This window comes from Chlorocebus sabaeus, chromosome 22 (genome assembly GCF_047675955.1).
Source record: "Chlorocebus sabaeus isolate Y175 chromosome 22, mChlSab1.0.hap1, whole genome shotgun sequence".
NCBI lineage: Eukaryota > Metazoa > Chordata > Mammalia > Primates > Cercopithecidae > Chlorocebus > Chlorocebus sabaeus.
The window spans coordinates 53,822,585-53,847,193 of NC_132925.1; the positions used below are offsets into that span (position 1 = coordinate 53,822,585).

Genomic DNA, 24,609 nt, shown 5'->3' on the forward strand with positions numbered 1-24,609 from the left:
GTCGTGTTGAATTTTGGCCCTATGAATGGGCATCCCTGCCACTCCCAGGAAGCAGATGTTCCAGACACTCAGACCCCAGGGTCCTCCCAAGCTCCTCAACTCGTCAGAGCAAGGCCTGGGAAGGGGAGTTACCATGGTCAGTCCCTCCCCTCCCCATCTCCTCACTTCCTGCGAGCAGTGCATTTGGCTTTTTATAAAGCCAATAAATAAATAAACAAGCGGGCATGATTAATTGATGGTATGGAGCAGACCCAGGCGCTAGGAGTCAGGTGGCCCGGCTTCCTGGTGGAGCTCGGCTTTTCAAGGACCTGGGGCCTGAGCCAGGGAGGGGAAGCCTGCTTTGGGGAGGTGCTTTCGGTGCGTGTCTGGGATTTTCAACTTTCTCCTCAGGCAGGGCCACTGTCCTGGACTCCTCCAGGCCTTAAGCAGGGCCAGACTGGAGGCTGGGGGCTAAGCGTGCCCTTTCCCCCTGCCCTAAACTTTCTCACCTCTGAGGAGGGCCCTTAGGCTAAGCTCCCTGGAATTGGCCCCGCGGTCCCCTCACTCCAAAGCAGGTCTCCCCATCTGCCTACTCCATACCCCATGGGCTCCACCCCGTGTGGCCAGTTCACAGGCTTGGGTGTGCAGGGGAGGCTTGGGGCGCCCTGACCCCTGGGGAAGAATGGGGAGGATGCCTCCCAGAGCCAGGCTGGCTGTGGGGGTGGGGAGGGGACAGGGGCCTGTGCAGATGGAGGTACCTGGAGACACACCCCGGGGCAAGACTGGAGACCCTTCCCCGCAGCCCCACTGGTGCGCGCGGAGGTGGGCGCGGGCTGGACCACGCGCTCCGGTCCCGCGGGGCGCTCTCCGTGCGGAGTTTGGGGAGGGCCGAGGGGGAGAGCGCGGGGAGGAGGGAGCGGGGAGGGGGGGAGGGGGAGGCGGGCAGAGCGCAGTGCAGCGGTGGCAGAGGCGGCGGCGGAGGGAGGGAGGCGGGCGGGCGGCGGCGGGGCCGCGGGGCGAGGCGAGCGCGGGGCAGCCTCGGCAGAGGAACCGCAGCCGCAGCGGGGCCGGGCCGGGCCGGGCGCGCACCAGTGGCGGCGGCGGCGGCGGCGGCAGCGGCGGCGGCGGCGGCGGCGGCAGCGGCGGCGGCAGCATCTCGCTCTCGGAGCCGGCGCAGGTGAGGCAGGGGCGGCCGGGCCCGGGCTCTGGGCCTCTTCCCCTCTCGCTCGTTCTCTCGTCGCTTTCCCCGCTGGCTTCCCTTCCGCGGGCGCTCGGCCCCGGAGACCCCCGCCGGGCCAGGGCGGGAGCCCGAGCCGGAGCGTGTCCTGGTCCCTTCGCCCCGCTGAGGCAGGCGCCTTATCAGCGGTGACCTTGAGCGGGCACGAGGCTGCGGGCGGGGCGGGGCGGGCCGGGCCGGGATGGGCGCCCGCGGACCCGGCGCCTGCGGGTGAGAGAAGGGGGCGCGCCTTGCGCCTGCTGCGCGAAAACTTTCCGGGCTCGGAGCAGCCCCGGAACTGGGGGGCGTCCGGGACGCTAGAACCCCCAATTTCTTCTTCCCAGATAGCTCCGACTTCCCCACCTGGCTTCTCCTCAGTGTGGGGGCCCCCCTTTCTCCTGGCTCTGGTTCCTGCATGCTGGGGACAGGTTGAGAGCTATAGAGACTCACCCTGGGCGGGGGGGCTTCTCCCTTCCCCACAGGTGGTTTGCAGCTGCTAAGAGCACAGGTGCTAGCACTCTGCCAAGTGCTCTCCGCATCTCTGGCCTCACCTTTTCCTAGCTCCCCTTCTCCTGGCCCCCCTGGCCACAGCCCTAACCCCAAGCTTGCACGGGTCCCCCACCTGGTGACACAAGAGCTCGGAAGCCTCACATTCAGTGGGTCCTCAGATCCACAGCGTGATTTTTCAGCCCAGTGTCTAAGCCTCCTTCGGAAGGTGGACTTGGGCAGGTGCCTCAGGCCCTCAGGACGGGCCAGTATAGCATGTTTCTGGATACCGGGACTCACCCAGGGCCTGGCCACCTCTCCTTGCCCTGAGGCCTCAGGAGGAAGGGATACTCTTGGCTTTGGTGATGTCCTAGCTCTAGAAGCACTGCGTCCTAGAACATTAGCCTTGGAAAAGGGACATGAGGCCCAGAGAGGGTGAGTTGGCCTCAAGGTCACACAGCAGGGGGCAGGAGTGAAAACTGGACTTTCTTATAATGGGTTAGAGTGGATGAAGAGGACTGCTGTTTGGTTCCTACACCTGAGGGATTTGGGCTCTGGGACACTGTCTCTTACTAACTGTGTGACCTCTGGCAAGTCACTTCCCCTCTCTGACTCAGTTTCCCCACCTTATAGGGCTACTCTAATGGCTGAATGAGTTAATATTCTTAAAGTTCTCACTGTTATGCCCATGCCTAGTGTATGGTCTATATCCAAAACATTTTGGCTACCAGCTTGTGAAATTTCCTTTCTGAGCCCTGGAAGGGAAGCCAGAGAGGGTTAATCGTTCCCATGCCCTTCCTCTTCTATGTGTGGGCTGGTAGGGACAGCACCTGCTGGGCTCTTGAGCATCTGTGCCTGTCTATAGAATGTTGGATAGAGACAATCGCCCCAATGCCCTCAGAAGCCCACTGGAGCCACTGGGTGTGCTAACTCTGGGCTGTGATTTCCTGCTGCTGCCATGGCAGAAACCAATACCTGATGTCTGACAGAAATGACGACAAAACCTGGCCATAGTGTCAGGAAGTGGCCCCCTCTCCATACAGTCTGGTGGGAACAGCATCATCTTCAGTCCTCCTCCATCTGTACCACTCTTCTCCCCACCTCTGTGTGAGGTCATGCCTTCCCCCAGAGGTACTATTGGCAACAGAGGAGATGGCAGAGGGGTGGGGCTCATTCATTCATTTACTCACTCCCCAAGCCTTGATTCTTGCCTTCTCTGAGTCAGGAGGCATTTAGAAATACAGAGATCAACCACAGCTAGTGGAAATCAAACTCCTACCAGGTGCAAGCACTTACTAAGCACTCTCAGAGACACATTCATTTGTTCATTTGATGAATTTGTGTTAAGAACCTAATATGTGCTCAGCACTGTTTGATGTGCCAGGGACATATTACTAAATAAAACAGACCTGGTCCCAGCTATGTAGGCTGGCTATATAGTTTGTCATCCAAACTGAGATATCTTGAGAGTGAGAGAGGGCATGATTTATAAAAACACTAGGACTACAGAGCATAAACCAGGAAGGTCCAACCACACTGGGCTGCAGGGCCACTCTGCGACCTTGTGGAGTTTATATACCAATGTCTGGGGAGAATGGTTAGTATTTTTTGAGCAATTATTTTTTGCCAGGCTGTGTACGAAGCGCTTTTGGGGTTTCATCTGATTGAATCCTCACAATGCTGTGAAGCCGGTGTTACCATCTACATGCAGCTGGTTAGTAGTAGAGTTGGGACCACTCTGCTACTGACCTGCTGGGCTACCATACTTGAAATGGGTGAGACCCAGAGTCCAAGTGCTTGCACTGTCTCAAAGAAGACTCGTAGGCAGTAGCACAGATGATGTAACAGATGTGCAGTGGGAACAGAGTCTGCCTGGAAAAATCAGAGGCAGCTTTCTGGAGCAGGGAACTTCTAACCTGCACCTTGAAACATGAGTTATGACTTTGACAGACTGTGGGGAGGACGTTACAGGCCCAGGTTGCTAGGGCTTGGAGGTGTGGGGGTATGTGGTCTATTTAGGAACACCACCCCCACAATACATCCAGATCCAATGGCAACAGGACAAGAGTTAGGTCTGAAACAGCAGGAGTCAGCAGAGATTAAGTCTAAGCCTGGTGCTATGGGACATGATAAGTTCTGAATTTTCGAAAGATGTTCTGAAGATTTGACTGTTCTGTAGGTAGGGAGCAGAGAGAGAATTTGTTGTGCAGGATTTCTCTTGACAAGAATTTACTATAACCCAATCCATACTATGGACTGCCTGAAAGGTCATGGAAATCATTTTGTTATATGGAATCACTGCAGAAGAATTTTACCAGCATTTGTAACAGCACAACAGTTTCACTAAGCAAACTGATTGCCAGCAAGAGAAATATTAACCTACTTAAGGGAGAGGATTTTTAGTAGCATAATTTGCAAATAAGAGAATATGCTCATTATAAATTAAATCTTTTCTTTGTGTTAAATTACATACAAGAAACTCTAACTTCCTCCTCCCTTCCCTCCTCTTTGTATCTCCCCTGTTGTCATATAAATCTGTTGCAAAGTAATAAAACTGCATTTCTTTAGTAATGTCTTATTTCTCAGACTTTTCATTAATTCAAACTGGCCTCCTTTCCACCCTCTCCAATTAAGTGGAATTATTAAAACTTTATGGTATCTAAAAATTGGAATCTGCTAACTGAACCCAAAAAGGGAGCTAACTACTGGGGCCTTGAGATTGAAAAATCAGGCTAGAAATATTTGGGAAGCAGAAGAGAATTTGATGGGAAGGAGGAGGGAGCAGGGCCGGCTTTGTGGACATGTGGCCTGTGCTAAGAAGGGCTTCCCACTGGATTTAATGCTCTGCAGTCACCATATTGCAATTCTTAGCAGTTTTTGAATAGGGGGCTACATGTTTTCATTTCGTACTGGGTCCCACAAATTATGTAGCTGATACTTGGAAGGAGACAGCAGGGAAGAGGTGGGTGAAGAAAAAGGTAGAAAGAAGAGGAGAGCTATGGATAGGGCAGAGAGAAGAGAAACTAGTATTTTTTAAAGCCCCTGCCATATGCCACGTGCTGTGTGAGATGCTTTTCCATGTGTATCTATTTTCATGGCAATTCTAAGACGTAGGTGATATTATCACAGTTTTAAAATATAGGTTTTATTATTATTCAGTTATGGCAAGGCCAACCACTCAGAAAACCACCCTGAAAAGATTTTTACTTGAGATTCCTAAGAGGTGAGGACATGCTATGCCATGCAGGGCCACATGGGGAAGCCCTAGGGTCAGTCAGGAGGCAGAGGGAGTGAGGGGAAGATGGGGTAAGAGCCTTTACTGTGGTCTCCACCGGGAGGGACGGGTGAGGCAGGCTAAGCAGGCTCAGGGTTGGCTACTTTGAATAGTTTCAGCAGGCTCTGGGGCACAGTGGCTGTTCCTAGTAGTATGGTACCTGGCCCCAGGTGATTAGGGCAGGGCAGTGTGGCCCAGTGGGCAGGGACTCCATAAAGGAAGTGGTTGGGAAGATGGGCTGAGCATTTATGAAAGGCGCCCTCATGGGCCAGTCCTTCACTATGTCAAATAGTCCCTCCAGGGTTAGCAAGGCCCCAGATGTCAAAGCATCATTTGCAGAAGCTAGAAAACATGGTTATTATAATCCCCATCTGACAGATGAGAAAACTGAGACTCGAAGAGATTTCCATAAACTGCCCAGCCAGAATCACTCAAGTAGAACGGCTGTGCGGGCTGAAAGGTGTGTGCTGATCTGGAGTTCTAGGAAATGGCAGATGTTGGGATGGTGTGGGAGTGGGCCCCATAAATAGCATCTCTCCTCCACACCCCTCCAACAATTTGAGGAACAAATGAGTGGCAGGTAGAGAACCCGAATATACATTTTCTCCCTAATAGAATAGAAGTAAAGTTGGAGGTCCTGGCTTCATGTGACAGTGAGGGTCAAATGGGGGCCTGCTAACTGATTCCCTAGAAGGAAGACCACGTGGAGGTCCTGCCCAGGTAGGCTTCACTCAGGTACAGAGGGCACAGCCAGGACAAGCTTTCTGCGGGCAGGACTCCCTCCCAAGAGGAAAAAGGGCAGAGATGCTGATTGTAGCCCATCCTTCTTCCCCAGTTGACCAATAAGAGAAGATACCCCGCCTCCTGAGGGTGGAGCCAGGAAAGGCAGGGGGAAAGGCTGGGGTGAGCCACTGAGGATTGTCTCCAGGGGAGAGACCTTTGAAGAGTGGAGGACTGGGGATGTTCGTGCTAAAGCCTGTGACCACCTTTCTTCCCTCATATATAACAGTCTGTAAGGTTGGACATTTCACAGGGCCATAAGGAGAGGGGCTGCATAGCTTCCATCAGTCTGCCAGAGGGCTCTGTGACCCAAGAAATAGGAAGCAGACCTAAGTTACAGAGAAAAGGAATGATGGGAGTGGGGGAATGAACAAGCCTCAGCTAATCTCATTACAGAGTAAAGGGAATATCCATTGATATTAGGAGAATGAATATGACAGGGAGAAAATGCCTCCCCGTTTTTTCCAGCAGCAGCTCAGGTGCTATAAATACTATGGCTTTGTAACATAGCATCTAGGCAGGATTCTGGGTAGATATAATGAACCGGTTCCTTATTTAAAAATACAAAAAGTGGGACTTAGGAAAATGACCAAAGCTTGTGCTGGGCTGAGCCCAAATGAATGGCCGTGCACGCGGATGAACCAGGAAAGGCCGAGCAGATCTGTTTAGTGTGTCCGTAGGCAATGACAAACATCAGCCCTGAGCTAGGCCTGTGTGATGTTCCATCCTCTCTATACCGTTCTGCCTGGGAATGAGTCAGTGCTTTCTAATTCTGTCGCTGTGATCTTGGGTAAGTGCCTTCAGTTCTGTCTGTCTCAGTTTCCTCATCTATAAAAGCGATCCTAACAGTGGCTGCCTCATGAGTACTTTTGGGAGAATGACAAGGACTAAGACAAGTCAAGGTCTCAGAATAGTGCCTGGCACACGTGGTAAGCACTTTCTGGATGTCAGCTATTAGTGTTACTATCGTCATCACCTTGTAATTTACAGAGCACTTTTCACATATAATTTTTACCTTCTAATCCTCACAGCAAGCCTGTGATGTGGCTAGATAAATACCACTTCCTTTCCCCCACAAGGTGGCTACTCATTAATGAAGCCAGATCTCAAATCCAGTCCTTGGGTTTTCAGTTCCAAGCTGATCTCACTGCTGTGGTAGCCACTCTGGGTAGCTGGAAGCCTACTGGTATGAAGATGTTGCTATCAGCTACTTCCTGACTTCATGAGCTTGGGAGATTGGAAAACAGTGAAATATTAGGCCCTGATAGGGGGAGATTGTGAGAAGAACAAGGAGTACCCAACAAAGGAAAACTGGGCCCCAACATCTGTTGCCCAGTTGTCACTATGTTTCTCAGAAGGTGAGACTGACTGGCCCTCTTCTTTTTCAAAAAAAAATTTGCATCCCCAGACATAGGCACATAGTAGATGTGTGTAAAGAGTGATGGAGGACTAGAGATGTTCTTGCTAAAACCTGTGACCAACTTTCTTCCATCATACGTAACAGTCTGTAAGTCAGGGCATTTCGCGGGGGCGTAAGGAGAGGGTCTGCATAGCTTCCCTCAGGCTTCCAGAGGGCTCTGCAACCCGAGAAATAGGAAGCAGACCTAAGTTGCAAGCAAAAGAAATGATGGGTCTTTTCTTTTTTAAAAAAAAAAAATTGCATCCACAGACCTGGGCACATAGTAGGTTCTTAATAAAAGTACATTGGATGAATGCATTTCTTATACAAATTGTCACTCCTCAACAACAATGATGGGTACAAACACAATGAAAACAACTCTCTGGGATGAGCCCACCTTGCCTAAGTGATTGCTGTTCAGTGTTTCTCAGAAACTCATGGTAGGCTGTCAACTTGTGATTAACTTGAAAAATCTGCTTTTGGCACTACTTGGAGAAATGAACTGTTGAAGTGAACATTTAGCAGCCATAATATAGAACTAGGTGAGCCATGATGGGTGAGGGCATAAGGATGGTGCAGCATATAGGTGGGATATAAGAGGCTTCGTATATAAGAGTGGTATAGAGACAGATGCCACATTGAATGGAATCTCTCCAATGCTGTCATAAGGAGTAGATAAGAGCACAAGGCCAGGAAAGTTCCACTGTCTCAGCAGATATCGCAGCAAATCAGTGCCTTTCTTGTCCTCTTCCTCCTCCCCCTCTTCCTCCTCTCTCTCTTCTTTTTAATGTACTAATTTGGTTTGGTTAGTCATTCGTGCTATAGAAATATCTCCAGTTCCTTACTCTCTAGCCACATGATAAATTGAATTTATTTACCTCTTTTGACATTAGTCATAGCCACATGCCTTACTTTGGCCAATGAGCTTTGAAAAGTGACATATGTCATTTCTGGATGGAAGCTTTAATAACCACCATGCTGTTTGCTACTTTTCCCCATTTATTCTCTTGGCAATCAAGGCAGCATGGAGATGGAACCTCCCTCAATCTGGTTGTCTGAGTGAGAATGACACAGGGCAGAGCTCACAGCCAACCCATGGTGGACATGTAGCATCAGTGAGAAGTAAGCCTTTATTTTAAGCTATGGCACACTGGTCATGTTTGTTACTGAGCATAAATCAGTCCATTCTAACAGTTGCCTGTAGGGCATGGACTGAAATAATCACAACTTGTTTGGAGATGTTTTTGAGTCTTTTCATTCCTTCAAGAATGATGCCAAAAATGTTAGTGTTTGGGTGTTACGAACACAAAATAGGGGAGAGACACGGCCCTGCGAGGTAATCTAGTCTCCCTAGCATGCACGGCATATGTTGACTTCTCCAATTTCACCCTGTCCTCATCTCTCCATGCTATCTCTCCATCTTCATACCAGTGGGCTTCCAGCTACCCAGTGCCTGACAAGTCCACAACATCTTTGAAATGGGACACTTGTTTGCACATCTCCAGGCCTTTACTCATGCTCTGCCTAGAATGGGACATCTCCCAGGAAATCATGCTATTTGATGAGTGACTTGGGTGGAGACAAGCACATGGGGGAGAGGGGAGCATTGGGCTTTTTCTGTGAGTCACAGAAGGCAGAACACTTAAGACAGAGAGTGATATTTCTGTGCAGTGTGAAAGAGTTTGCTACCAATAGAGCTTTGTCTGGTGCAGAAATGAGCTCACCACACTAGAAAGTTTCCAAGCAGAGGCGGGTGTCATGGAGGGGGATCCAGGTCATCAGAAATATAGCACACTCTCCAGTCCTGTCTCACACGACTTTCAGGAAGATTGCCCAAAGTAGGTTGATTTTAGCTGTGACTCTATATGTATTTTTTTCTCTTTTCAAAATAAAAGTAGCTTTTTTTTCACATTGTCTTAGTCTGTTTGTGCTATTGTAAGAGGCCACCTGAAACTGGGTAATTTATAAAGAAGAGAACTGTATGGGTTCACAGTTCTGGAGACTGAGAAGTCCAAGAGCAAGGCACTGGCATTTTCTGAGGGTTTATTTACTGCATCATCTCATGGTGGGAGGTGGAAAGGTATGAGTGAGGGACAGCAAGAGGGGGCTGAACTCACTTTAAAAACAAACCCAATCTCACCATAATGAACCCACTCTGGAGATAAAATCATTAATTCATTCATGAGGTCAGAGACCCCATGATCTAATCACCTCTTAAAGGCCCCACCTTTCAACACTGTTGCACTGGGGATTAAGTTTCCAATGCATTAACTTTGGGAAACACATTTAAACTATCACATCCCCTAACTATAGAGATGTTACATAATGATTATAGAAAATTCAAGGGGTATTGAAAAATATAAAGAAGAAAGTGAAACTCTAATTAAACACCACAAAACAGAGCTAATCTCCATTAATATTTTGTCAAATGTCCTTCCAGACATTTCTCTATGATTGATAAATAGATATTCTGTTTTTCTATCCCTTTCTTTCACTCAGTAATAATGGTCATCTTAAATATCAATAAATATACCTCTACCTTATATTTTATAAGTGGCTTTGCCGTGATTAATGTATTCCTTTCTCATGGGCATCTAGGTTGTGTCCAGAATTTTACTACTATAGACAACACTGTTATGAACATTCTTTTATGTGGACCCCTGGGCACATGTCCAGGCATCTTCTGAGGATAAATTCCTAGAAGTGGAGTCAATGAATCAAAGAGAATTGTTTAGGGTGAAAGAAGAAAAGAGAGCTATGATATGATCAGGTAAAGAAATCCTTCCTGGCTTAGAGGCAGCTTGCAAAAGGTCTGACAGAAGAGAGATGAATAGGTGACTGCGGCTGGGCTGGAAGACTGGAGGGAACCAGGATATAGGAAGTAGAAGAGAGGGAGGAGGAAGTAGAAGGAGCTGGTTTTCATGGCCCATAGGGCTTTAGAAGACCATCCCATAAGCAAAGGGTAAGAGTGGATGACAGTTATGATTTATGTAGAGTCAGGTGATTACAAGTGCTTTCATGTGCACAGTCCCTTTGGAGCCTCACCACCACATTGCAAGGAATGTCTCCATCCCCATTTTACGGGGGAGTAAAGTGAGGCCTGGAGAGGATGTGGCAAAAGGAGCCATTGTCCTCAATTATAGTATGTGGGCTCCTTCACAACTCCAAACCTATCCTTTGCACATACCCCAGACTGGCTCATGCCTCCAGTCTTTGCAGATGCCGTTTTGTGAGAAGCCAGCTCCTGCTCACCCTTGCAAAGGAAGACCAGTCACATGAGACTTTTTGTGAAACTTTTCCTCAGACTCCCTTATCCCCACCACCCAAAGCAAGGCAGAGCTGGTCAGGGTCCAGGAGGGATGTTCTGCAGGCCATTGTGTTAACCATTGTGTACTAACTGTTGAGCCAGGGAGCCTGCTTTTGACTTCAGTGAATTGGATTTTCTGACTCAGCTGACTTAAACATATGTTCCTTTCTCATCTCACATAATCAAAGGTGGATTAGCTCTGGAGTTGGTTGGCCCAGTGGCTCATCCATGCCATCAAAACCCATGGATGGTCCTTCTGTCTTTCTCTCTGCCATCATCAACCAGAAGGCATTACCCCTGTCCAGAGCATCCCCTGAAGATCTCACAGCACCCCAGGGACAAAAGGCAGGAGGTATCTCTGTGTTTCTTTTATCAGGGAGGAATTCTTTCCCAGACATCCCAGCTAACCTCCTCTTGTGTCTCATTGGCTGGAATTGGGTCACGTGGCCATGCCTAAACCAATCATGGCCAAGGAATGAGCCCAGCAGGGATTAAATGGACCAGGACTTATCTCTGAGTCAGTTGAGAGCACAGGTAGAAACTGAGGCAGTCAGGGCTCTGCCAGCCAGGAAGTAGCAGGGAGTGTCCACTGGGGAGCAGCCCCTAGCATCTGCCCCAACTGTGCGCTGATTCTCCTGCCTCTCATCTAGGCAAGGAGCTATGTGAGAACAAGGATTGAGATTTATTCCTTCCCAAGTCCCTTGAAGGCTAGCACAGGGCAAGGCACGTAGTAGGTATTGAGAAAGTATTGGCTGAATGAATGAATGAATGAATGAATCAGTGAGTGAAATCAGTAGATGTTTCTCCATCAAACCCTGAGATTTAGGATTTGCTGCACACCTGTCAATTTGAGGGGATGGTTTAGGTACTTCAGAGAGTGTAGGAATGGCTTTGTCCTCAAAGATGTTGCAATTTAGTTGTGGAGAAAATACTAGAACCTAAGAAAAAGTTGGACTTGAGGCCTGGCCTCTAAGCAGACTGTATGTGTCATGGGGTGGGGGACAGGGATTGTATCCATAGGAAGAGGTGCCACAGATGGGTAGAGGTATGTGGTGGAGAAAAACATCTGTGTCCTCGAACAGTGGAGGAGAGTGCGATAGAGACTAAAGGGGACTCTTTCTGGAGGGCCTACTGTATGTTGGGTATTGTCCTTATACTTATTTTATCTCATCTTTCCTGTGTCTCTATGGAGTAGATCCTTCTATCCTGATTTTATAGATGCTGACGCTCAGAGGGTGAGGTTGCTTACCCAAAGTCACACAGCCAGGAGGTCATAGGATCTGGCTTACAGCACAGATCTGTTCTGAAAAGCTGGCTCCCTTCTGCAAAGGGGCTGTGATGACCATTCAGGGCTCACTTGAGACCAGCAGGTGGTGGAGTGGCTCAAAGGGAAGCCTGAAAACTGACAAGAAGGCCTAGGAATGGCGTGTGGTGCAGTGAAATTGCAGAGGAAAAAAAAGATGATGGGAGAGGTGTTTGTAATAGGATTCAGGGTGGGCTTCAGGAGCCATGGTCTTTGGCATCACATCTGACTTCAAATCCCTGCCCTGCCAGTGAACAGCTATGTGACCTTAGGGAAAACACTTCCCTTCCCTATACCTCAATTTTCCATCCGTAAAATGATGATAATAGTTCAATGTTTCCAGTACAAAGCATATCACAAAAATTTAATAATGGAGCTATTCTTACTATCAATAGTGTTGTTATTGGTTTGGAACTTGGTAGGTAACCAGACCTAACGGTGACTCCTTGGTGCGGGGGCCCTGGGCTCCCATTCTATCTTGGTTACTACCTCCACATTTCACCTTGACTCCATTGGCTTTCCTGCCAGTCTGGCTTTCCATTCTTCACCCGAAAAGTAAGGGGATTGGGATGGTTGGTTTCTAGCATTCTCTCTTGCCCAAACTCTGCGCTTGTGTGAGGTGGAAAGGGGAAGCTGCAATGACTAAAGGGATCAGAACCAAGTGAGGGGGTGTCAGGGCTGCTTTTGTTTTTGAGAAGCAGAGGGAGGGCAGGGCAGGGGATGGAAGGAAGAGCAACCAGGAGCCAGAGGAGGCTGCAGAGTCAGCAAGTCCAGGCAGCTGTGGAAACCCCGCGCCGGGCAATTTGGAGATGGGCACGGAGAGGAACGGCTGAAACCAAAGGAGGCAGAAAAGTGTGGAGAACATCTGCATCTGACACCTGCCCTCGCTGTGGGAGAACCAGAGAGAGAAAGAGGAATCAATTGCAGCTCATCCTGATGTTTAATACCTGGGAGGCAGGGCTTTGAAGACGGTGTGTTCAAAGACTGAAATTGAATTTCCCCAAAGTTTGCAGGAACACTGCAATTATGCCGGAGAACATGTCTATGAAATCCCCTTGGAATCTATTTTTGGGCACAGGGTTTTATAACCAGAGTCAGAAATTGAGTGGAAGTGTGTGGGAGGCTGACCCTGGACAGTTTCCATGTTGGAGAGGAGAGGAAAGTATTTTTATCTGCAAACACCGTGTTTCATAGGGTGAGGCTGGGGAGGAGGCCGTTTCACCACTTTGGGTTTCTCACCCACTGTCTTGTTAAGACGAGAACTATCTTTGACAGAAGTTGTTCAAGTTCCTTACTCAGAGTGGGTGGCTGGGGGCTGGGGATTGAGGCGGGGAACTTATGTGGGACTTTTGTATGTTGCAACCAAGACATCTGAGACTGACTTTGCCAGAGACTTTTTCAGATCTGTCTTGTGGGGATGTCACCATGCGCAGGGAGCTTTGCCTAGCCGAAGATTTCCTCCTGCACTGCTGTATCACTATTAGCGATTACCACGTGACAAACTGCTCCAGAGTCAGGATCTTAAAGTAAAAAGTATGTCTTGTTGCTGAAAAATCTACAGGTCAGCTAAATGATGCTTCTGGTCCTGGCTGGGTTCTCTCACTTGTCTGTGGTCTGCTGTAGGTCAGGTAGGTAGCTCTGCGGATCCTGGTGTGTTTTCTCACTTGTCTGTGGTCTGCTGTAGGTCAGGTAGGTAGCTCTGTGGATCCTGGTGGGCTCTCTCACTTGTTTAGGGGTTGGCTGGCTCTAGGCTGGTCTGGGATGACCTCAGTTGTGACAGCTCTCCTTTGCTTCATGTAGTGTCTGCACTAGCCTGTGTTTGTTCTCGCGACAGTGGTAGAGTTATGAGAGAGAGAGAGCAAGCAGCATGCAAGGACTCTTGAGACTCAGGCTCAGAATTGGCAGTTGATATGGTTTGGCTGTGTCCCCATCCAAATCTCACTGTGAATTCCCATGTGTTGTGGAAGGGACCTGGTGGGAGGTGTTTGAATCATGGGAGCAGGTCTTTCACGTGCTGTTCTTGTGATAGTGAGTAGGTCTCACGAGTTCTGATGGTTTTAAAAAGAGGAATTCCCCTGCACAAGCTCACTCGCTCTCAATCTCTCTCTCTCTCTCTCTCTCTCTCTCTCTGCCTGCTGCCATCCATGTAAGACGTGGCTTGCTCCTCCTTGCTTTCCACCATGATTTTGAGGCTTCCCCAGTCATGTGGAACTGTAAGTCCATTAAACCACTTACTTCCATAAATTGCCCATTCTTGGGTATGTCTTTATTAGCAGCATGAAAATGGACTAATATAGCAGTGTCACTTCTAGTGGCACTGTTGGCCAAAGCAAGTCACAGGGCCACCCAAAATTCAAAGAGTGGGGAGATAGACCACCCCTTTTAATCACAAGGAGCCACAGCATCACACTGGAAATGGCTTGGATACAGGCCAACCATTAATTAGGGCCATAGATACCGTCAGTTTGCACAGCTGCCAACATCAGCATTGACCTCTAGGGCTGTCACCAGAGGGGGAGTGGGAAAGGGGACAGGCAGACATTCGTACTTAAAGTCTTTATAGTGCCCAAGATCCCCTTAATGTGCAAAGAGTTTTCCAGAAGTGTTTTATTGGTAGCATCAGGAAAATGTATATCCCCAAACAATGAGTGATCAATTTTCACTCAACAGAGTGACAGAAATTGAAAAATGTGATGCTATCAAGTATTGGTGATAATGGAGAGGAAATAGGTGCCATATACTCTGCTGGTCAGAGTTTCCATGCCACAGCCCATTGAGGGAAATTCAGCAGCACCTACTTGAATTAAAAATGCATTCATGTGTTAAACAGCTGTGGTCCATCCACTCCATGGAACAGTACTCAGCAATAAGAAAGAACAAACTATTGACACACGCAACAACCTGAATGAACCTCGAGGAGTGCAAAATGCCAGTCCTAAAAGGTTACATATTGCATGATGTCATTTATGTAACATTAGTGAAATGACCTAATTACTGAGATGAGAACAGACTGCTGGTTGTCAAAGGTTAGGGATGGGGGAGAGGGACATTCGGCCGTAAAGGGGTAGTCCAAGGGAGTCTTGTGGTGATGGTCCAGTTGAGTACTTTGATAGTGGTGGTGGTTATGCAAAGGTAATGTGATAAAATTGCATAGAGCTACATATGCACTCATGCACACACACACACACATACGAAGATGGGTGCCTGTATAACTGGTGAAATCTGAAGAAGCTCTGTGGATTGTATCAATGCCCATTTCTTGGTTTTGGTATTATACTTTATTTATGCAAATGTTAACTTTTGGGGAGCCTGGGGGAAGGAGTGTATGTGTCTTCCCTGTACATTTCCTTGCAACTTCCTGTGAACCTTTACTTCCAAATAAAAAGTTATCAATAAAGACACAGGTGCTCTGGCCTGGTAAATCCACTGCATGGCGCCTGCAACAGAGACATGGTCCCATGCCCAGAGAGGCTTATGCAGAGATGATCACTGAACATCATTGGATATCAAAGCATTGGAACGACCTAGATGTATTTGTTCACCTAATAATCATCTATTGGCTGCCTACAATGTGCCAGGCACTGTGCCAGGCTCTGGGGATATAACCATGACCAAAATAGACCAATTCCCTGTCCTCATGGGGTTTGCATTCTAGTGATTGCCCCACAAGAGGGAGCTAATTCCATGTAACAAACAAAGAAATGAGGTAGGCTCATATCTCATATCATTGCTAGAATAGTTCTATCTCTGGAACACATCACTGCAAAGAAATAGCAAGAAGCAGAATCAGGCATTTGTTACGCCGTTTGTTTTAAAAATAACAAAAGAACCACAGTCAAATGAAGGAAGGGTCAAGCTTTGGTGTGCACTTTACTGGGAGTTAATCCTGTCCACCTAACTGGAATGGAAGCCTGTGAGGGCAGGGGGTTTTGTCTTTTTTGTTCCTTGCAGTGTTCCCACACCAGAGCAGGCCTGTCACATAGGAGGCACTCACACATCTGCTAGGGAAAAGAGTAGATTGTACCCATTTCACACGTTGGCCGATGGAAGCAGGAGGCCCTTAGCCATGGCATATTGGATTCTCCACTATGAGAGTTATGAAATGTGCGTTGTATATCCATGACTTTAAAAATACCAGATACCATTTCTTTCAACTTTGTCATCAGAAACATATTTCCCCAGCCCCAAAAATGTGTGATTGTCAAGCCTTAGGTCCACAGGTTGTTGGTTGTGGAATGACTTCACACTTTTGTGTTTTGCCATACAATGTGTCAGGCAGGCCTTCCTGCATTATCTCATTTAATGTGTCTATCAATCCTTTCTGGAAGAAAATGGACATTCATAGATCTTCTATCTGCCCCCAGGCCCCAGCCCCTGAGGTAAGTTTGTAGGCACACAATGACAGGTGACTGGAAGCAGAAGAGCCTGTTGCAGGATCCAGGGCCGCCAGTGAGTAAGGCCCAGTCACCCACCCACATAGGAATCCCCTGGTGAGTGCACAGTGTCTGGCGGGTGTGGGCTCCCATTTTCCTCTGCTCCTGGCTCATTCTGTCCCCTACCACATGTCCTGGGGTCAGTGACTGCTCCTGGGCATATCGCTGTGAACCAGGCCCAGTGCTGTCCTCATAAACTTGCAGGCTAGTCGGGAGGACAGAGAAGCAGGCACGAGGTCTGCCCAGTGTTGCCCTGGGGAGCCCGGGAACCTGCATCCTGGAGGTTCATAACCCACAAGGTGCTGCCATTCCTCACTGTTCCCATCAGAGGATCATAAACCATCCTTTCCTTTCAAGTGCCAGCCAAGACGATGAAACATGAAGATGCTCTTGAGGTCACCAAGAGAATCATTTCAGACCCAGGGATCCCCCCAGAACGTGCGCATCCAGTAGCTGTGATTGTGACCTCGATGTGTCCCCTCATCCATCTCCTGTCGGGTGCCTGTGAACGTTTATTACCCTGCTGCAGAAAAAGTCTGCGAAGCCAGATGACTTGTCTGCAGCCGGCAAGCCTCGGCGCCCACAAAGCAGAAATTAATGAATGACGGTTGGGGAGAGAGGCAGGGAATAGGACAGCAGCTATTTTAGGCTCACTCTGCCAAAGCAGATCCTAATGCCTGCATCTGTGTGTTAACTCTGTCTGCCCTTTGAACAGAAATCGAAATTACATTGGCTGGGATTTTGTTTGCTTGCCAACTCCAGGCTTGTATGTCTTATAAAAATATGCAGATTTTGAACTAACAAAAATAGAGCTACTGTGAAAATCAATTCTCTCTCTCTGATTTAATATAATTCATAAAAACTTTCTCAAACCCCGTAAAATAAAGTTGGAATGACATGAGTTCAAATTCTGACTTACTTTCTAACTGTAACTAGGTCTCTCTGGGCTTTAGTTTTTTCAGTTGTAAAGTGGGGATCAGACCATCGCAGTGCTGGAAGATGAAGCAAGATATATGGGAAAGCTCCTAGCACCTGTCATTCCTTGGGTATGAGACTCCTTAGACATAAAGGAAACCATCACCCCTTTCTGCAACTATGGAAATATGGTGTTCATGGATCATCTACTTTTCCCTGAGTACCTCCTAAGTGCAGGCATGTAGAAACCCTGGAGAACCTGTGGTGACCTCTGGAGTTGGCATTCAGCGATGGGCTCTAGTGTTGTGGAAATAGACCTGTGTTTGGGTGACGTCTTGTCTCTGAAAAGCAGCAGTTTGTTTCCATGGATAAGCCAGAGCATTTCTCCTCCTGGTTTCTGGCTTTGTCAGGCCCAGAGTCAGGGAGCTGATGTGGAGAAACAGAAGAGGTGAACGTGAGCTGGGTGGTGATGGAGCAGACTGCTGAGTGAAGCCCTAGGGCCCCACAGAGGAGCTGTCTGGATGCTGGGTCCAGGGAACCACAGCTGGAACAGCCAGGACTTCAGACCCCTCCAGGACAGAAGGGACAACTAGTCTTGGTCCTCCCATAACTACTGAGGTACGTGGGGCCTGGAAACCAGAGAGGGAAGAGGCTTAAAGTGGTGGCCCTGGGGACCTAACTCATGGTACTCATGGCACAGAACACCTTTCTTCATGGCATGATTCATTGTACACTGTATGTCACATTGTACACATTGTCACCACTGTATGAACAAGAGATGTAGAGTTATCCCTATCCCCATGTTGCAGACAAGACCCCTGAGGCCCCAAGAAACTAAGGAACCTTCTAGAAGTCACACAGCCTGCAAGTGGCCAGGCCAGAATTTCTCTGCAAGGCTTGTGCTGTTTCCATTCCTGTTTTAAAAGAAATATTCATATTTGATTTGAAAGCATCTGGTTAGAAAGAACTGGACACCTTGAGTAGGCTTTCAGAAAGTGCCTTCTACATGGATAAGTAATTCAATAAAGGAACAGCAAATACTTGTTCAGCACCTACTTTGTGCCAGGTACTGTCTTAGGCATTTGAGATTCACCAATGAATAAAGTGGTTACTTAATAAGTGGTTATGGATTTGAGTTGGAAGAATTTGATCCTAAGGCTTTCCTAAAATGGGTGTGGGCCTCTTATAATTAATAACCAGGTGAGAAACATCAGACATTGCCCGTCAATAAGTGAATAACTTTCCTCTAGAATCTGATTTCGCAGCCCTTCTTTTCTTCTCCACGCAGCCCTGGTGCACTCGGGCAAATCCTGCATGGCTCAGCCACTCTTCTGTCTCTGGGGGTGGTTCTGAGAAAAGTGTTATGCATCTGCCTCATGCCATTTAATCATCAAAAGGAAAGTTTAAAGTAGCTTAAGAATTTGAGTAAGGTGGCAACCTTTAGAAACCTCAGTTTCCTCATCTGTAAAATGGACAGAATGTGCCTTTTATTAAGGGGTGATGGATATATATATATATATATATATATATATATATATATATATATATTCTGTTTTTCTCTGTATGTTATCTCTCTATCCATCTCTCTATCTCTATCTGATTGCTCTGTCTATGCCGGCATGTGCAAATGCTCAGGAGGTGCCAGCTGTTAGGAGGATGACGGGGTGCCATTCTGCAGCAATGGCTGCCCACCCAGTGGATTGGATGTCGTGTCTCTTACTGATCTTAAAGGGGCCTTCTTCAAGAATCAGCAGTTTGTCCCCACCTATGTCAAGCCTGGACGGAGAACAAAGTTGTAGCTGTGCCTTTCTGCTTTGCCCTTTAAAAATGAAGAATTGTATGCTTTTGACATGAACTTTATTGTTGCTGTTTGACTGCCCCCAGAGCCTTTGTGTCTGCTCTGCAGTTGGAGGACAGAATCCTCTGCATGTGGGGGACAGGGATAGGCGGTGGATTGGCGGTGGATTGGCAGGCACTGGCACACTCCCTTTGGTTCTGGACTCTCTGCAGGGCCTCTGTGGCTGCCCACTGCTCCCTCTTGGGTGTTCCCCTTTCCTCTGTTCACCCAACCCTCACTGAGGACCTACTTTGTGGACCTGCCTACCCAAGCCCACCTCAGGGTGGAGGGTGTGCAGCAATGCCTGGACAGCACATCAGAGTGTGACAAACCAGGCCGGAAACTCACATCCACCAGCCTCCCTCCATGTGCCAGAGTACAGCATCTGAGTGGTTTCCCAGCAACCAAGCCAGGCCAGGGCAACGCTGGTCCATGACAGGGTTCCCCATCCTCGGCAGGAGGAGGAGGACGGTGAGAGCTTTCTAGAAAGCTAAGAGAAAGGAGGCCCTTTTTGTCCTGAGATTGTAGCCTTCCTACTCTTTCAGTGTTAAAATGGCCCTTCTTCTATGATGTTGATGACCAAGAAGGTCTTATTTTTTTTAATGTTGGTATCTGGCAATGCTAGATTGACTCATTTCATGTTTTCTTTGTTTTGTGTTAATTTTACTGGCCTAAGACATCCTTCAGTCTGGGAAACGTTGAATTCTTCTATTTGGACAGGAGGTGTTATTTTATTTAATTTTACTGCCAATTCTGTGAAATAGATACCTTTCCCATCACACAGTTGAGAAAACTAAGGTGTAGAGAGGCAGCTTCTCCAGAGCTGCAAAGGCAAGCTTCAAACCTGGTTCTGACTCCTGCCAAAACCCTCATGTGCCCCGCCACCCACAAGCGCCAGGATACTCTAAAAGAGGCTCAGAATGGCCAGCAGTGGTAGAGATCATAGAATATATGGAGATCTGCACCAGGTAATGCAAGGATTTGCTCCTTATCTAGATCACAGGAAGGCTCAGGTGTCCCCGTTAGCTCAATGGTGCTAACACGTGGGCCGATAGCTTTGGATCTTCAAATCTGATATCCTTCGTGTTGGTCAAACCTTCACATGCAATCCAAAGAGGATCTCTCCACTAGTCATGGACCTGCCCTCCTCCCCACCCCCACACCAGGTTATGACAGGGTGGACGTCGGCCAGGTGGTTTCCACATCTGCACCACGGAGGGAAAGAGTCTGGTGATTGCTTCACTTTGCCTTTTTCAATCGAAGGCCACCCTAATACCTTTGTGGGCTGCATCCCATGATGTCTTCACTGCATTTCCATCCTCAGTCAAGCGAGGAATTCCATCTCACGGGTCCAATGTCCAGGGGTAGTTAATGGCTTGCATTTTGGTGAGTCAGCACTTTGAGGGTTTTGTAAAGGACTTTGCTGGTTTGGCTGCATCCACTGGCCATAGGAGGCCTGGTGCAGGAGACATCACACTGCTGTGAAGGACTGCTCACCTTAACGTTGTCCCTTTCTGAGAGCAAATTTTCTTTCTCCAGTAGCTTTCTTGGGGGACCTGGGTCATTTGGCACAAGCCAACAGGGACAAATCTCTAACTAAAACGGAGTTGGACTAATTTCTGAGTAACTGTTTTCCCTGCTGATCTTGAACAGCAGGAATTAGAGGCAAAAGCCCTGAAGAAACGTGTTGAATGAAGTAAGACAAGCCCCCATTCTGGGTCTTCACTCTGGAGAGTCAGTGTGCAGTTGATGACAAGCTCCTTAGGGGCCAGTGTCTCCCCTTGGAATCGATGTGCCCTTTCCCCCCACCAGTGGGGTCCGCTGCTGGGCTGGAGCTCAGTGGAGAACAGCAGCCAACTCTGATTGTTTTCTGGGTCTTTGCATTTGAGGAGCAAACACACACCTCATGTGTTTTGTCTTCTGGGCATTCTTAGGCACCCCAGGGGGCAGACAGGTGTGGACTGGCCTCTCTCACTATTGGGGAAACTGAGGCTAGAGGCAGGAAAGTGATAAACCTTGGTTTCCTTACCTAGAAAATGGAAACAACATCTAATAACTTCCTCATAGGGGTCATGGTGAGAATTTAATGAATATATAATATGAGTAAAGACGTGTGTATTTTATATTTATATATATTTATATATGTGTGTGTGTGTGTGTATATATATATATAAAATATCAAAACCAGTGCTTGTCACATAGGAATTTTCAATAAATATTGGCTTTAGCTGTTATTATTATTATTGTTATTATTATTATTTCTAAGATCACCCAGCTAGTAAGTGGCAGATGTCTTGCGGCCTAATGGTTCTTTTTTATTGTTATTTTTTGAGTCAGAGTCTCGCTCCATCACCCAGACTGGAGTGCAGTGGCGTGATCTCAGTTCACTGCAACCTCCACTTCCCAGGTTCAAGCAATTCTCAGGCCGCAGCCTCCCAAGTAGCTGGGATTACAGGTGTGCACCACCATGCCGGGCTAATTTTTGTATTTTTAGTGGAGATGGGGTTTCACCATCTTGGCCAGGCTGATCCTGAACTCCTGATTGGCCCTTCTCAGCCTCTCAAAGTTTTGGGATTATAGGCGTGAGCCACCTCATCTGGGTCCAATGGCTCTTTTTATTTCCATCTTTGAATCACCTAATTCTTTGTCTTCCCACTAAAATTCAAAAGTCTGCTCAGAGCGAGCTTTCTCCAAAGTTGTTCCCAGAAGATTCTAAACTGAAGAAAACTATATTGACCTGAAATACTACTGGAAAGGCAGCTTACATTTGATTCATTTTGAAAATCAAGCATCAAAAACATTCCATAGCCCACCAAGATAATATAAGTTAACAGTACCTGGGCACTCAGTCTGGACCAGGCACTGTACTGAGCATTTTATGAGGATTATGTTGCTTCATCCTCACAGCAACACTTTGAAGAAAGGTACTCGTGTTGTTCCCATTTTAAGTATGAGGAAACTGGGGTGCAGAAGGGTTAAGTGGCTACCCAAGGCAGCAAGTAAAAGGCAGAACTGATCCCCAAACTCCTGCTTTTTAATCCCTAAGGTGTATGGGTATTACAAGGCCTTCCATGTAGTTGCGACTTTCCTGTACTGCTATTTGGGCCTTGCATGACCCACATCGTGGCCCCTATGAGCCGCTGAGAATACTGAGAATACTGAGTGTATTCTCAGTACCCTCTGGGCTTTCAGAAGGCAGGGCTCTAGCCCCTCAACTGTGCCTCTCTAATATCCCAGACTCCTCTTTGTGCCTCAGTCTCTCCATTTGTAAAATGGACATATTAGGTGGCATCTATACTGCACGCCACCCCCACCCCAGTGATTCAGAACTAGTGGCTTTCAGGAATCAAGGCTCACTTCCTTTGCTCTTGGTTTTATTTGTTAAAAGGTATAGGGCTTACTGGTGAGAAAGTGTTCTCAATTTACTAATCTGTGAAACAGGGTGATTCTGAGGATTTAGTGGGAAGGCAATAAGCACCTAGCACAGTGCCCAGAACACAAAAAGTGCTGAATGACTGCCCGCTTTTAAAAACAGAAGTGATACTTTTCTATTGAGACACTTGTCACAGATACTCATGGGTGTCCCAAGATATAATCTCTGTCCTCCACAAGACTAACATCAGTTTGAGGAAACTGTCTAGAGTATGAGTGATGTCTTGGTGCTTTTCTGTGGGGAACAGTGTGACCCAGGTTGTCTTTTATCAGAGAGGCATTGACCTGTCTGTGTTTAAAGAAATTAAAGTTTCTACTCTATATGCTTCAGATGGGGGCAGCCAGAAGGCATTAGGCCAGTGGGAATGAAGAAAGGAGGAAAGGAAGACGGGGAACCAGGAAGAAAGATGAGATGGAATAAGCATTTTGCAGCTTAGCCCCAAAAGGAGAATGAGAGACACATTAAAACAGTCACCCCTGCTGCAAATGGATTCATTTGATTGAAGGTGGTCACAGATGTCACATAAAAAGACATTTAGTTTTAGAAATGGGAAACCTTCTCATAGGGGCTTAAAGAAGAAATCAGTGAGGAATGGAACTACAATTCTGGTTGCCAAAGATGTGTCCATCATAAAAGTTCAAGCATAAGTCTCTGCTGTCACACATGTATGGGGTCATGTGTGTTCCTGCATGTGCACACATGCCCACCACTAGACCATAGGGTGCTTTGGGGCACATTAGGAATAGGCGGCCCCCTCTGGCTGGAAGCAGCCACCTGGCACATTGCTTGGCCAGTGGACAGTGGGCTGGATAGAAGCCCCCTCTTCTTCTCTGCCCAGGAGTGTGTGGCCCTGCACGGGGTACACACACACACACATACACTCTCTCTTTCTTTCTCTCTCGGGCAAGTGAGGAGACCTTTAGCCAAGGTCTGGTAATCTCACAGTGAATTGGAGACACGTCAGCCGGAGTCCCCACAGAACACCCAACAGTACTTGCCTTCCAAGAGTCATTTCCACAAAACCCACAGCTTCACGCTCGCTGCTTGCTCAGCTGCTTTCTTGAAGATAATCTGTTTTGTTCTGTGCCTCTTCAGGATCTATCTGGTCCCAGTGAGCACACTTACTGGCTTGACTTCAGAATACGATTTTATCCCTGCCATTGGATACCTGCTTTTGCTGGAAAACAAGCCTCGGGCCTTTGCCATTTACAGAGTGCCTCATTTGATCCTCTCAGCAACCCCAGGTATTAAACAGTGGAGACTTAGCACACCCAGTTTACAGATGAGGAAATGTTCTCTGAGAAGAACCTCAGAGAAGGAGAACATCATGGGTGGCCTGGATTTAGAGAGTCTGTCCACCGTCACCTGGTCTTGAGTGATCTCAGTTTGGCTTTTGGTAAATTACCTCGAAACTGTGAACATTCATCTTCTCCCAGGCTTAGTTTGTCCCCTGTCCTGTCTGACCTGAACCTCCATCCTGACCAACTGTCTTCCATAATGAACTTAACGACAGCAGAGACTTAAGCACTGTCTTGATTTTATCATTGTTCCAAGCAAAATAGCCATCCAATTGGCAAAGATCACCCTTGGAACTCGTTGCCATAGACTTAATTAGACTTTGTTGCTAGTGTGACCCCTTTGTGGCCATTGCCATGGTCATCATTTGCTACAAACCTGCTCCTAAGAGCTGGACCTTGATCCAGACATATTGGATGCTTCTTTTTAGAAATTGCTTTCAGAGCTTAGGTCCCATTGCCCCAAATACTTAGTGATGATAAAACTGCATCCTGATTTTCATTAAGACATATAGCATATCAGTGGCAGGCCTGGAGTGGCTACTAAATAGATAATTGTTGAATTAACCTATTAATTTGTGAATCCTTTGAGGGCGATGTTTAATAAGATTCTTTCAGTTGCTGGGGACCAGATCACAGCACAAACTAGTTTAAGCAAGAAAGGGATTGGTTCACATAACTGCAAAGTACAAGGATGAGGGTGTCAGGCACAGCTGAATCCAGAGGCTGAAATCATATTACTAGGGCTCAGTTTTCCTCTTCTTCTCTCAGCTCTGCTTTTCAGCATTCAGGTGGTCACCAGTTGTTCTAGGGCTGATGTGGCTCTTATATCCAGTTCACAAACTGAAACGAAGATTAGTCTTCTCCTTCTTTTATCCATAAACAAATCCCATAAAGGGGCTGGCATTGGCCCTGCTTAGGTCATATGCCATCCCTTTAGACCAATCATTGA

At 47.5% G+C, this 24,609-nt stretch overlaps 1 protein-coding gene across 7 annotated transcripts in view; it reads left to right on the forward strand.

The window, feature by feature from the left end:
* The first annotated feature begins 1,108 nt into the window (after positions 1–1,108).
* The window catches only part of ATP2B2 (ATPase plasma membrane Ca2+ transporting 2), a 381,947-nt gene continuing 358,446 nt past the window's right edge, over positions 1,109–24,609 (forward strand). For 3 of the 7 annotated variants that reach the window (XR_012090577.1, XR_012090579.1, XR_012090580.1), the window contains exon 1: positions 1,109–1,156. The gene's annotated coding sequence lies outside the window, so the exon portion shown is untranslated. The remainder of the gene's footprint in view (positions 1,157–24,609) is intronic. The other 4 variants (XM_073009846.1, XM_073009847.1, XM_073009848.1 and 1 more) reach the window with 3 other exon arrangements.